General features: G+C 55.2%; 3 non-coding genes across 3 annotated transcripts; 1 reads left to right on the plus strand and 2 right to left on the minus strand.

Annotated features, from left to right (window-relative positions):
• Positions 1–287: 287 nt before the first annotated feature.
• On the minus strand, positions 288–440 carry LOC139053161 (5.8S ribosomal RNA). The gene has a single exon (XR_011510258.1). It is a non-coding gene; the product is annotated as a 5.8S ribosomal RNA (ribosomal RNA).
• A 1,237-nt stretch (positions 441–1,677) lies between these two features.
• LOC139053127 (small subunit ribosomal RNA) lies at positions 1,678–3,491 on the minus strand. The gene has a single exon (XR_011510230.1). It is a non-coding gene; the product is annotated as a small subunit ribosomal RNA (ribosomal RNA).
• Positions 3,492–8,843: 5,352 nt separating this feature from the next.
• Positions 8,844–9,035, plus strand: LOC139053167 (U2 spliceosomal RNA). The gene has a single exon (XR_011510264.1). It is a non-coding gene; the product is annotated as a U2 spliceosomal RNA (small nuclear RNA).
• Positions 9,036–12,500: the final 3,465 nt, after the last annotated feature.

Genomic DNA, 12,500 nt, shown 5'->3' on the forward strand with positions numbered 1-12,500 from the left:
AGGCAACAGACGTTCGCGCCTCGAGCTTGGACCGCTCTTTCCCTGCAGGTATCCGACTCCATCCTGCGGCGGTCTTGCCAGAGGCGCGCACTCGTCACGCTGCAGTAGTAATGCCTCGTTTCCGTCTCTTCGAAGATTTGGCACGACGGCTCGCCACCGTCTCCTTCTCGTGAGGTTGCTGGCGCGTGGCTTCAGCGCTCAACGTACTGTCCATGATGCCGACGCGGTCAAAACGAGTCGACGGACGCACGTTCCCTGTGCGCCGAAGGCTCTCTTGATATGTGATCCGACCCTCAGACAGACGAAGCCAAGGGAAGACCCAAGGCCGCAATGTGCGTTCAAAGAATCAGTGCTCAGTGTGTCCTGCAATTCACACCAAGTCTCGCAGCTGGCTGCGTTCTTCATCGACCCGAGAACCGAGTGATCCACCGCTTAGAGTCGTGAAAAATAGTTTGTTCAATTCAGTACAGTACAACCAGTGTTTCAGGCACGTGGCGTCTCCCTGTGTGTGGTTTCGAAGAGCGCCTTTCGGCGTGCGCTACTCCTGTTTCGCTCTTTCGTTCGGCGGTCACGCGTTTCCGCATGACCGCTGCTGATCCAACAGCCTACTCGAGACGAAAGACAAGAGCTTGGCGCGCGCGTACTCGCGCAGCTCTCCAAAGCCACTCGGCCAGTGCCAGGGACGGCTCTCTGCGCCGGAGCCACAACAAGTCTACTTGAGGCGGAAGACGAAGCCAGCAAGGGCCTGGCCGCAAGTGCGTTCGAATACGGGATTACAGTCCCTCGTCTGTCCGTACTTCCTCTTTCGACGTGCGGCGCCTTCCCAAAGCGCACAAGTCCGCAAACCGCAGAACGCTTCCGACGTAGCAAAGCCGCGTTTCCTTCGGTACTTCGCAGCAACGCCGCCTTTCCCTCGGCGGCGGGCAAATAGCCTGCAGACGTCGTCGCATTGAACCGCGAACTCGACACCTCGCGCGTCACGAGCGGGAGCCGACCGGCAGCCTCCGGCCCTTTCGGGCGCGGTGGAATTTGCCGCGGAGGACGGGAGAGTGCTTTAGGCCACGGTTCCTTCCGTACTTGGCAGCCGCACCCTCAATACCGCCGGTTCCATGACCGACCGAGCGCCGCACCGTTCCTTTAGTACTTGGGCAGCAACAAAGTCGGGTCGTTACTCCACACTCGCCGCAGGAAGCGACCGGCAGCCGCCAGCCTTTTCAGACTCGGCAGCGTTTGCCGCGGAGGACGGGAGAGCGCTCGCACCACGGTTCCGTGTGTACTAAGCGGCAGCGGCATTAGCTCTCGACCGTCAGTTCCTTGACCGACCGCACGCTTCGCCGTTCCCCTCGTACTGGGCAAGAGCAGCAGGTCGGGTCGTCTTACTCCCATTCCGCGCAAGAGTGCCGAGGCGGACTTCAGAAAGCCCACCCAACAGTGTGCGTTACGCCGTTTCTACCCGCGGGCGCGGCCAAGCCAACCGTCCAAGGTTGCAGCCGGCGTCCACTGGGCGCAACAAATTTGGCACGGGGCGCCCTTCGAAATTCGGGCAATCCCCGGCATGTTCGGGTATAGCCGTCCCCGCGTCCAAGCGGGGCCAGCGGCGGAAAGCGTCGGGCGCAGCGAGCTGCTTCACCCACACGGGGTAGAAACAATGGCGCTCGTCACCCTCGAACAATCCGGTAATGATCCTTCCGCAGGTTCACCTACGGAAACCTTGTTACGACTTTTACTTCCTCTAAATGATCAAGTTTGGTCATCTTTCCAACAGACCGGCGCAACCGAAAGGCCGCGCCGGACATCGGTCCGAAGACCTCACTAAATCATTCAATCGGTAGTAGCGACGGGCGGTGTGTACAAAGGGCAGGGACGTAATCAACGCGAGCTTATGACTCGCGCTTACTGGGAATTCCTCGTTCAAGGGGAACAATTGCAAGCCCCTATCCCAATCACGAAAGAAGTTCCACGGGTTACCCAGTCTTTTCAGACAGGGATAAAGACACGCTGCTTCCTTCAGTGTAGCGCGCGTGCGGCCCCGGACATCTAAGGGCATCACAGACCTGTTATTGCTCTGTTTCGTGCGGCTAGGAGCCGCTTGTCCCTCTAAGAAGGTTGTAAGGTGCTGGGAACCCCGCACCTATTTAATAGGCTAGAGTCTCGTTCGTTATCGGAATTAACCAGACAAATCGCTCCACCAACTAAGAACGGCCATGCACCACCATCCACCGAATCAAGAAAGAGCTCTCAATCTGTCAATCCTCCCAGTGTCCGGGCCGGGTAAGTTTTCCCGTGTTGAGTCAAATTAAGCCGCAGGCTCCACTCCTGGTGGTGCCCTTCCGTCAATTCCTTTAAGTTTCAGCTTTGCAACCATACTTCCCCCGGAACCCAAACACTTTGGTTTCCCGGAAGCTGCCCGCCGAGTCATTTGAGTAACTCAGGCGGATCGCTGGTTGGCATCGTTTATGGTCAGAACTAGGGCGGTATCTGATCGCCTTCGAACCTCTGACTTTCGTTCTTGATCAAAGAAAACATTCTTGGCAAATGCTTTCGCAGTAGTTCGTCTTGCGACGGTCCAAGAATTTCACCTCTAGCGCCGCAATACGAATGCCCCCGTCTGTCCCTCTTAATCATTACCTCGTATTCCAAAAACCAACAGAACAGAAACGAGGTCTTGTTCTATTATTCCATGCAAGTTTATTCAGGCGACTCGCCTGCGTTGAGCACTCTAATTTTTTCAAAGTAAAAGCACCGGCCTTCTCGAGGCACACAATGAAGTGCACCAAGAAAGGACCGGCATGATGTTCAGTCCGAGCCGTCGCATCGGGTAGATGCACTACTCGTCTGGAACTGAGATCCAACTACGAGCTTTTTAACCGCAGCAGCTTTAGTATACGCTATTGGAGCTGGAATTACCGCGGCTGCTGGCACCAGACTTGCCCTCCAATTGATCCTCGTTAAAGGATTTAGAGTGTACTCATTTCAATTACGGGGCCTCAAAAGAGTCCCGTATTGTTATTTTTCGTCACTACCTCCCCGTGCCGGGAGTGGGTAATTTGCGCGCCTGCTGCCTTCCTTGGATGTGGTAGCCGTTTCTCAGGCTCCCTCTCCGGAATCGAACCCTGATTCTCCGTTACCCGTAACAACCATGGTAAGCAAGTAACCTACCATCGAAAGTTGATAAGGCAGACACTTGAAAGAACGTCGCCGGCTCGTGGCCATGCGATCAGCACAAAGTTATCCAGAGTCACCACACAATACGGGCCGAAACCCGATCGATCTTGGTCTAATAAAAGCACCCGTCGCCCAAAGGGCTTCAGGCTCACTGCATGTATTAGCTCTAGAATTGCCACAGTTATCCAAGTAGGAAGAAACGATCTAAGGAACCATAACTGATTTAATGAGCCATTCGCGGTTTCGCCTTATTTCGGCATGTACTTAGACATGCATGGCTTAATCTTTGAGACAAGCATATGATTACTGGCAGGATCAACCAGGTAATCGTTCAACTGCGCGTCCCGCCTGTCAAGCAGGCCGGACGCCGTTTTTGCGATGCCGAGGCCACCTTCAGGCGCCCCAGCACGCTTCGTTCTTGCAAAGAGTAGCACTTTGCACAGTCCGAGACGACGGCGTTCGAGCTCGCTACGGCGCCCTCCCCGAAGGGCCGGGTATCGCCACGCGGCAAGAAGCACGCAACATTCTCGATAGACTGGTTGTGTCGACTCGATCACGGCTTGCGGTTTCTCTTGAGCCCGCAGCACAGGTGGACCGACCGACACTTGCAACGTAGCCGAGACGGCAAAGCCGCCAGGCGACGGGTCACGCCCGCGCCTTCGGCGCTTTCGCATTTGACTCGTCCGAGGACGATGCGGAACACAACTCGATATCGTGGAGAAAGCGTCGTCCGACAACCAGCCCCTAACGCATCAAGCGGATGAGGCTGCAGACGTCAGCTGTGGGATCCACGGGAGCGATACCGGGGACACGCTTGACGGGCACGAAGCCCGCCGCATATCAAACACCCAGGTCGCTTTTGGGGGCGACTGCTCTCTGGGACCCCCATATAATAGCAGCGATAAGTTCCCAAATCTCCATGGGGCCGTACTCGTGCCACTTTCGACGAGCGTTTGGCGAAAATCGTGCCGCCTCGCAGCGCCGCGAGCGAGATGGAAAGCTTACGTCGGCAGCGCAATGCCGAAGTCGTGAAAGCGCAGCGCGTCGACCGAATGCGCGAACGGCAATCTCTCGCCTATGGACAGCGCGGTTTCCAGAACAATCGCCTTTCTGTGCCCCTACGGGGCCGCACGCTAGCGCGGCCCTTTCGCCGTTTCCGAGCACGAGTGCGACCGGCGCGGGCGGCGTGCTCGACACCCCGGCTGACGCCGTTTCGGACTTTGTCTCTTCGCGCGCTCGCGCCAACGCCGCGGCAAAACGACGACCTCTGCGCGGTTCTTTCCCGGTTCCCGGCGTGCTATAGTGCAGCCAGCCGGACGGTGGCGACGACTCAGTCGCGGCCGTGCGGTGGCTTGTACGCCAAAGTTGCGTGACGGGCGTCGAGCTCCCGCCGCGGCCCGGCTCAGGTGGTTTCGGACTTCTGTCTCTTCCGAGCGCTCGCGTCGTCGTGGGCACGATTCTCGAGTGCGGAGCGGTGCGCGGACACCACCACGAACACGCGCAAGCCGAAAACGGCACTACGGTACAACGTCGGCCAGGGCGGTACGGCCCCCTTATATGAGCAGCGATAAGTGACCAGATCTCCACGGGGCCGTACTCGTGCGACAAGGCGGCGTACTGCGCCGAGCCGAGCGCCAATATTTGGCCTTGGCACGGCCGATTTGAGCTCTCGCGATCGCCGCGGTACCGCCGCTCACCGATTCAAGGCACGCTAGCGCGGCCCCTTCGCCATTTTTCGAGTAAGAGTGCGAAAAGCGCGCGCGGCGTGCTCGTCGCCCCGGCTGACGTAGTCTCGGACTTAGTCTCGCTCACGCCGCCCCGGCTGACGTCGTCTCGGACTTAGTCGCGCTCACACCGCCCCGGCTCACGTGGTTTCGGACTTCCGTCTCTTCCGAGCGCTCGCGTCGTCGTGGGCACGATTCTCGAGTGCGGAGCGGTGCGCGGACACCACCACGAACACGCGCAAGCCGAAAATGGCACTACGGTACAACGTCGGCCAGGGCGGTACGGCCCCCTTATATGAGCAGCGATAAGTGACCAGATCTCCACGGGGCCGTACTCGTGCGACAAGGCGGCGTACTGCGCCGAGCCGAGCGCCAATATTTGGCCTTGGCACGGCCGATTTGAGCTCTCGCGATCGCCGCGGTACCGCCGCTCACCGATTCAAGGCACGCTAGCGCGGCCCCTTCGCCATTTTTCGAGTAAGAGTGCGAAAAGCGCGCGCGGCGTGCTCGTCGCCCCGGCTGACGTAGTCTCGGACTTAGTCTCGCTCACGCCGCCCCGGCTGACGTCGTCTCGGACTTAGTCGCGCTCACACCGCCCCGGCTCACGTGGTTTCGGACTTTCGTCTCTTCCGAGCGCTCGCGTCGTCGTGGGCACGATTCTCGAGTGCGGAGCGGTGCGCGGACACCACCACGAACACGCGCAAGCCGAAAACGGCACTACGGTACAACGTCGGCCAGGGCGGTACGGCCCCTTATAAGAGCAGCGATAAGTGACCAGACCTCCACGGGGCCGTACTCGTGCGACAAGGCGGCGTACTGCGCCGAGCCGAGCGCCAATATTTGGCTTTGGCACGGCCGATTTGAGCTCTCGCGATCGCCGCGGTACCGCCGCTCACCGATTCAAGGCACGCTAGCGCGGCCCCTTCGCCATTTTTCGAGTAAGAGTGGGAAAAGCGCGCGCGGCGTGCTCGACGCCCCGGCTGACGTCGTCTCGGACTTGGTCGACGCCCCGGCTGACGTAGTCTCGGACTTAGTCTCGCTCACGCCGCCCCGGCTGACGTCGTCTCGGACTTAGTCGCGCTCACACCGCCCCGGCTCACGTGGTTTCGGACTTTCGTCTCTTCCGAGCGCTCGCGTCGTCGTGGGCACGATTCTCGAGTGCGGAGCGGTGCGCGGACACCACCACGAACACGCGCAAGCCGAAAACGGCACTACGGTACAACGTCGGCCAGGGCGGTACGGCCCCTTATAAGAGCAGCGATAAGTGACCAGACCTCCACGGGGCCGTACTCGTGCGACAAGGCGGCGTACTGCGCCGAGCCGAGCGCCAATATTTGGCTTTGGCACGGCCGATTTGAGCTCTCGCGATCGCCGCGGTACCGCCGCTCACCGATTCAAGGCACGCTAGCGCGGCCCCTTCGCCATTTTTCGAGTAAGAGTGGGAAAAGCGCGCGCGGCGTGCTCGACGCCCCGGCTGACGTCGTCTCGGACTTGGTCGACGCCCCGGCTGACGTAGTCTCGGACTTAGTCTCGCTCACGCCGCCCCGGCTGACGTCGTCTCGGACTTAGTCGCGCTCACACCGCCCCGGCTCACGTGGTTTCGGACTTGCGTCTCTTCCGAGCGCTCGCGTCGTCGTGGGCACGATTCTCGAGTGCGGAGCGGTGCGCGGACACCACCACGAACACGCGCAAGCCGAAAACGGCACTACGGTACAACGTCGGCCAGGGCGGTACGGCCCCTTATAAGAGCAGCGATAAGTGACCAGACCTCCACGGGGCCGTACTCGTGCGACAAGGCGGCGTACTGCGCCGAGCCGAGCGCCAATATTTGGCCTTGGCACGGCCGATTTGAGCTCTCGCGATCGCCGCGGTACCGCCGCTCACCGATTCAAGGCACGCTAGCGCGGCCCCTTCGCCATTTTTCGAGTAAGAGTGGGAAAAGCGACCGCGGCGTGCTCGACGCCCCGGCTGACGTCGTCTCGGACTTAGTCGACGCCCCGGCTGACGTAGTCTCGGACTTGGTCTCGCTCACGCCGCCCCGGCTGACGTAGTCTCGGACTTGGTCTCGCTCACGCCGCCCCGGCTGACGTCGTCTCGGACTTAGTCGCGCTCACACCGCCCCGGCTCACGTGGCTTCGGACTTGGTCTCTTCGAGCGCTCGCAGCCAGGTCGGGGCCGACGCCGACGTCTGCGTGGGGCTTCAACGATTCCCGGCGCGACGCAATGCAACTGCGCGCAGGATGCCAGCGACTCCGCCGTGGCCGTGCGGCGGTGTACACGCAGAAGTTTCGTGAAGGGGTATCGAGCTCCCGCCGCCCCGGCGGACGTGGTTTCGGACTTTAGCGCTCGCAGCGATCTCGCGGCGATCGCTGACGTCTGCGCGGTTTCAGGTGTGCTACGATGCAGCAGTCTGCCGCACGACAATTTACGGAAGCGAGTGCATTCCGCCCCGGCGGACGCGGCAGCGGACTTTGTGCCTGCGGGAGTGCTCTTGTTGCTGTAAAATTTGAACGGGTGCAGCTGCGCGAAGCAAGTGTACACATTTTCTCTCTCTCTCTCTCTCTCTCTGCCTCTGAGGCGACTGTAATTTTAATTTAAATGCAATTGGAGGCGGGAGCAACCTGATGAGAGTAGGCGGACTTCGGCACACCTTGTAGTTTAGAAATTGTTTTCAAGCTTTGAGGACATACACAATCGCGCCATCTGCTTTCCCCGTCTCTTTGGCACTTCATAGTGTGTGCAGCATGCTCTGCATTCCAAAGAAACGCGCCTGTTTCTCCCCCTCTCTCACGTTCTTCTTGTCTTTCTTGCTGCTCTTGTGAGAAGTTGCTATGCTCTTTACTCGCTGTAAAATAGAATGCTTGCGCGAGCCAACAACTTGCGTGTCTTTCTTTTTTTTTGTTGTTGTTGTTTTTTTCTCTCTTCCCAAGACGTTTCTGCCATTATTCACTAGCTCTCGTTCTTAGTATGCAACGGAGCGTTAGCTCGCGCCATCTACCTTTCTTTCTGTATGGCGAAGGCCGTAGGTTTTCCTAGTTCCGCACACAGATGGCGCGGATGCGTTTTCGCGCCAGTTTCGAACGACCTCGCTGTACACATGTTTCTCATTTAAAAGTTTCAAAGGGGCTTGCGAAAGGGCGTGGTCCTTTTTTCTTGCGCAAGGCTGAGCTTTCCAGCTGTGCTTAAGCTATGCTAGCATGTGTGCGTATGTGTGTGTGTGTGTGTGTGTGTGTGTGTGTGTGCGTGCGCGCGCGCGCGTGCGTGCGCGTGCATATGTGTGCGTGTGTGTGTATACACGCACACGGTAAAGATGATGGGGTAGCGCTATTTCTTTCTTTCTTTCTTTCTTTTTTAACAACACCTGTGCTCCACATGGCGATCTTCCTGCCCTCTATGTTTCCGGTTGGAAGGAGTGCGCAGCCTTTTCTATATTTATTTATTTTTTTTTTTTCATTCTCTTTCATTCGTACATGAGGCGCGCTACCTAATTCTAGCGGTCGAATCGACACGTTGCAATCCGTCCCGGCCTGTGCCGTATGAAAACTTTCAGTGGGCCTTGCGGTAAATAAAAGGAAATGAGGGAAATGCGCGTAGTGTATTACACTTGCGCACGGGCTTGAAACGAAGGCCTCAAAGAAAGCCGCCTTGAGCGGTCGCATTCAGACGGAAGTAAGCATTCCCCTTGCGCGTGTTTTCCGCTCGCCTGTTCCGTTTTCTACGAGGTTGCCTTCGTTGGTTTTGCCTTGCGAACAAGCTTGCGCTCGGGTCTCGTTTCTACGCGACGGCGTTTCGTTAACAGTGAAAGACTGAGGCGTCGCGAGTTGATTCGCGAGATAGAGAGCATAGAGTCTCTAGACGGGCTGGGTTTTATAAGATTGCCCACGCTGTTGCTGAGGTTACCAATGTCGCCAGGGCACCCACAAGGCAGTGGTACAATGGAGTGAAGTGAAAGACATCGCTTCTCGGCCTTTTGGCTAAGATCAAAGTGTAGTATCTGTTCTTATCAGCTTAATATCTGATACGGGTTCTATATGGACCCACGATATTAAACCTATTTTTGGAAGTTGGCGGAGTGCTTGAAGCCTGCTTCACCTCCGCCGCAGGTCGGCCCGGTATTGCACTACCTCCGGGATCGGCCCCCGCTCACTTAGGTGAGACTTCATTCAATCAAAATGAAGAACACAAGCTCGAAGCGAGCACTCACGTGACACGCACCATTCCCATACTATACGCAACGATGCCGGTGTTTCTGAACGATTGTCTGCTGTAATGAGCCACTTGGGGGGGGGGGGGGGGGGAAGGGTGATTAGCCGTGGGTTTTGCAATCAATGTAAGTCCCACTCAAAGCCAACACTGCATTTTGGAGTTCACTATCGCTTTGATCCGTAAACGACAGCAAGCTCGCCCTGCGAAAATCCGCTGCCCTAGTGGAAGAAAGGTTCCCTATGAAACAAAAATGGAGTGCCCGATTTCCGGCAACATTTTCGCTGCAGTGGGACCGAGCGCCTCGAAAACAAACTTGTCGTATGGCCAAGTGTGGCGAAATATATTCAAGGGTTCAGAGGTGCCTCAGCTTTCCAACCTGTATGTTATGAATACCTGTTGCTACCTTTTCGTCATCATCATCCTGCTGGCTACGACCACTGCAGGGCAAAGACCTCTCCCATTATTCTCCAAGCACCCCGGTCACGTGTAAGCCCGGTCACGGTCGCCGTCTAGTGCCTGCGCCCTTCCTAATCTAATCTGCCCTCCTAAATTTCCGCCACCCCGTGCTACGCTTCCCTTCTCTTGGAATTCAGTCGGTAACCCTTAATTGATGATCTTCCCCCCACATTGCATGCCCTGCGCACGCCCATTTCTTTTTCTTGGTTTAAACTAAGGTGTCATTAGCTCGCGTTTGTTCGCTCACCCCCCGAATCTGCTCTATTCTTATCCCCCGTAGCGCTACACCCATCATTCTTCTTTCCAAAGCTCGTCGCGTCGCCCTCAGTTACCCTTCGGTAATCCTTAAGGTCCTTCGTTGCGGCACTCGCGGCATCTTTCTCATTTAAATAAGGCTATTTCGTTCAGTTTTGGGGGAAAACTCAATGAGCTAGGCGCGATTGTGTCCCCGGCGCCGCTCTCAACAAGATGGCGGCGCCCAGGCTTTTTGCCTGGTGGTTCGGCTTGACGCAGAACACGCCTGCAGGGCAGTGAAGCCGCATTGAAGGGGCAACGAGCGGCGCAGTGAAGCGCATGCTCGGGCGAAAAACGCGAACATCAGCCAAAAATACAACCAAATGGCCAAATACGAATTTCCGTTATGGGAAATTGGAGTTCAGTTGGCGCGTTGCGCTCGCCTAAGGTAAAGAACATAAATGCGAGTGCCACATCAGCCAAGTCAATGCTGAGGATCGCGTATCATTTCTTATTTATTTTTCCCCTTGCCTCCTGGCCTGCGTGGCCCTAGCGCGCATGCCCACGAAAGTAATGCAATAAGGAAAACGCGAAATCATGCGGTGACGGCTGTATCATATCCATTGTGCGTGCTTTGTTCTTTTTGGACTACAGTGGTGTGCGTTATGAGAAAGTTTCAGTGACCAGCGAACCTATATTTAGAACCACATTTACGGTTACTGCTAACAAGCTGCGGGTAGGTGTTTTTTTTTTCTTTCTTTCTTTTTTTCGCTACCAACGATGGGTTATCGCAACCGCGATCGGTTGTGCTAGACGCGTTCTTGCCAAACGTTGGCTCTATACGCGACCCGTGACGCGTGGTCGGCACATTCAAGCAGTCCATTGCAAACCGTTCCAAGAAGAAGGATGCTAGCTCCACGTTCCGCCGGGAGCGCTAGTTCGAAGATTGTACTTTTAGACCCTCGAGGAAGCACCGCCATCCCACGTTTTCTATAACGCGCTAAGACTCAGAGCGACAGCGACCACTTGTCTTTGTCAATATCTCGGACACACTTTTTTTTTTTTCTTTAATCCAGATCGTCAGACGAGCCCGCGTTCACGCGCACTCGCTCTCTCCGATAAGCAGGGTAGCTCGGTTGGGGTGTTGTAGGGCCTCGCGCATGCGCTGCTGAGTTCGTCGCTTCGCCGGCCGGTCGACGCTGGCGCGGTACTGGTAATCAACTTCGACGGGCATGGTGAAACGTCACTGTGAAACGTCACGACTAGCAATGCAATGTGTTTGCGAGCAATCGGAGAAATGAGAGAGCCCCTGTAGATTAGTGGAAACGTTCCTCCAAGTATTACGTTTGCAATTTGCGCCTACGAACATGAACTAGACAAAGGAAATGATCTGTAGCCGCCTTCACTTCATAAAATTCCCGTACGAAGAAATTTGCGTGCGCACGTGATCTCCCGCATGAAACCAGACGATAGGTTAATTTTAGCCGTTCATTTCGATTTGCCGAATGTAAACCGGAACACTTTCTCCACGCGCTCTTGAGGTTTGAATGACAATCAATGACATGCTTTTTTTATATATTTTTGTTTGTTCTATCTGGAACCAAAAGAATTCAGAACGCCATTTCAATCTTAGATTCGATTCACGCCTTGCGTTACGTCACCCCTGGCATATCTGATGAACACGCTCTGCTGTTAAGCTTCATGATCACGGCATTAAAAGTCGCCACTTCCCGAACGTTTATCGAGCCGATGATGAACCGTATGCTGGATTCTTATTGTAATGAGTTTATAGAAAGTTTTATACTTCTATGGCTAGCTTCAAGGAAAGGAAAAACATCGCTCAGCATTGTATAACGCATAACAACAACAACGAAAAATCTGCAGGTTATTCATACTACAATGAGAACACTAGGAATACTGAAAAAGATGAAATCTAGACATGCTGCAAGGAGCCAACAAATGCAATTGAACCAACGAACTGAACTGCAATTATTTCATCAAGACATGCCCCGAAAAAACGTGGCCACTATCAATGCTCATTTCAAAGCTGTTTTTTTTTTTTGTTTGTGACGGATAATAATTATCTTCCCAATGGCTGATGTGAAAATTTCAGAGCGCGGCATTTTCGAAATCTCAAGGCCCCGGCTGCTTTCTCTCTTCTTTAAATATGTTCCGGGTGGCAGATGGAGAAAAGTTTCGCGCACATAATTTAAAAGCCTGTAGCTGATTTTCTTGAAGAACACAAAGTGCTGACAGACCACCAAACAAGACAAAATTGAATCGGTATTACGCGCGATGATTTCGCACCGCAGTAACAAAAGGGTAACAAGCGGACGTTCATTTCGTGGTGTGTATTTCACGTCTCTCACAATAATAATAAAAAGAATGCTACTGCATAAATTAGCTTTTCCCAAACTGGATGGTTTCGATCAGCTTCCTTAAATTGAGTTGGCGTTGATTGAGCAGGTGCGGGCCTCGGTTGTTTAAGATTTTTGTAAATGGCATCATTACTGGATAGATGCGGACGTCTGCGTGATGTGTGAAACTCGCTTGAGGATCAAGGGAGAACCCCCCCCCCAAAAAAAATCATGTCATGGTGACACAAGTGGCACATGAGTACTGTTATCGGGAGGAAAAAAAAAAAAGGAAAACCGGCACGTACTAGGGAGACACTCCTCTTACACGTGAAGCTCCAAACAAATTGTTTTTCTTGAG

This window comes from Dermacentor albipictus, unplaced genomic scaffold (assembly GCF_038994185.2).
Source record: "Dermacentor albipictus isolate Rhodes 1998 colony unplaced genomic scaffold, USDA_Dalb.pri_finalv2 scaffold_75, whole genome shotgun sequence".
Classification (NCBI taxonomy): domain Eukaryota; kingdom Metazoa; phylum Arthropoda; class Arachnida; order Ixodida; family Ixodidae; genus Dermacentor; species Dermacentor albipictus.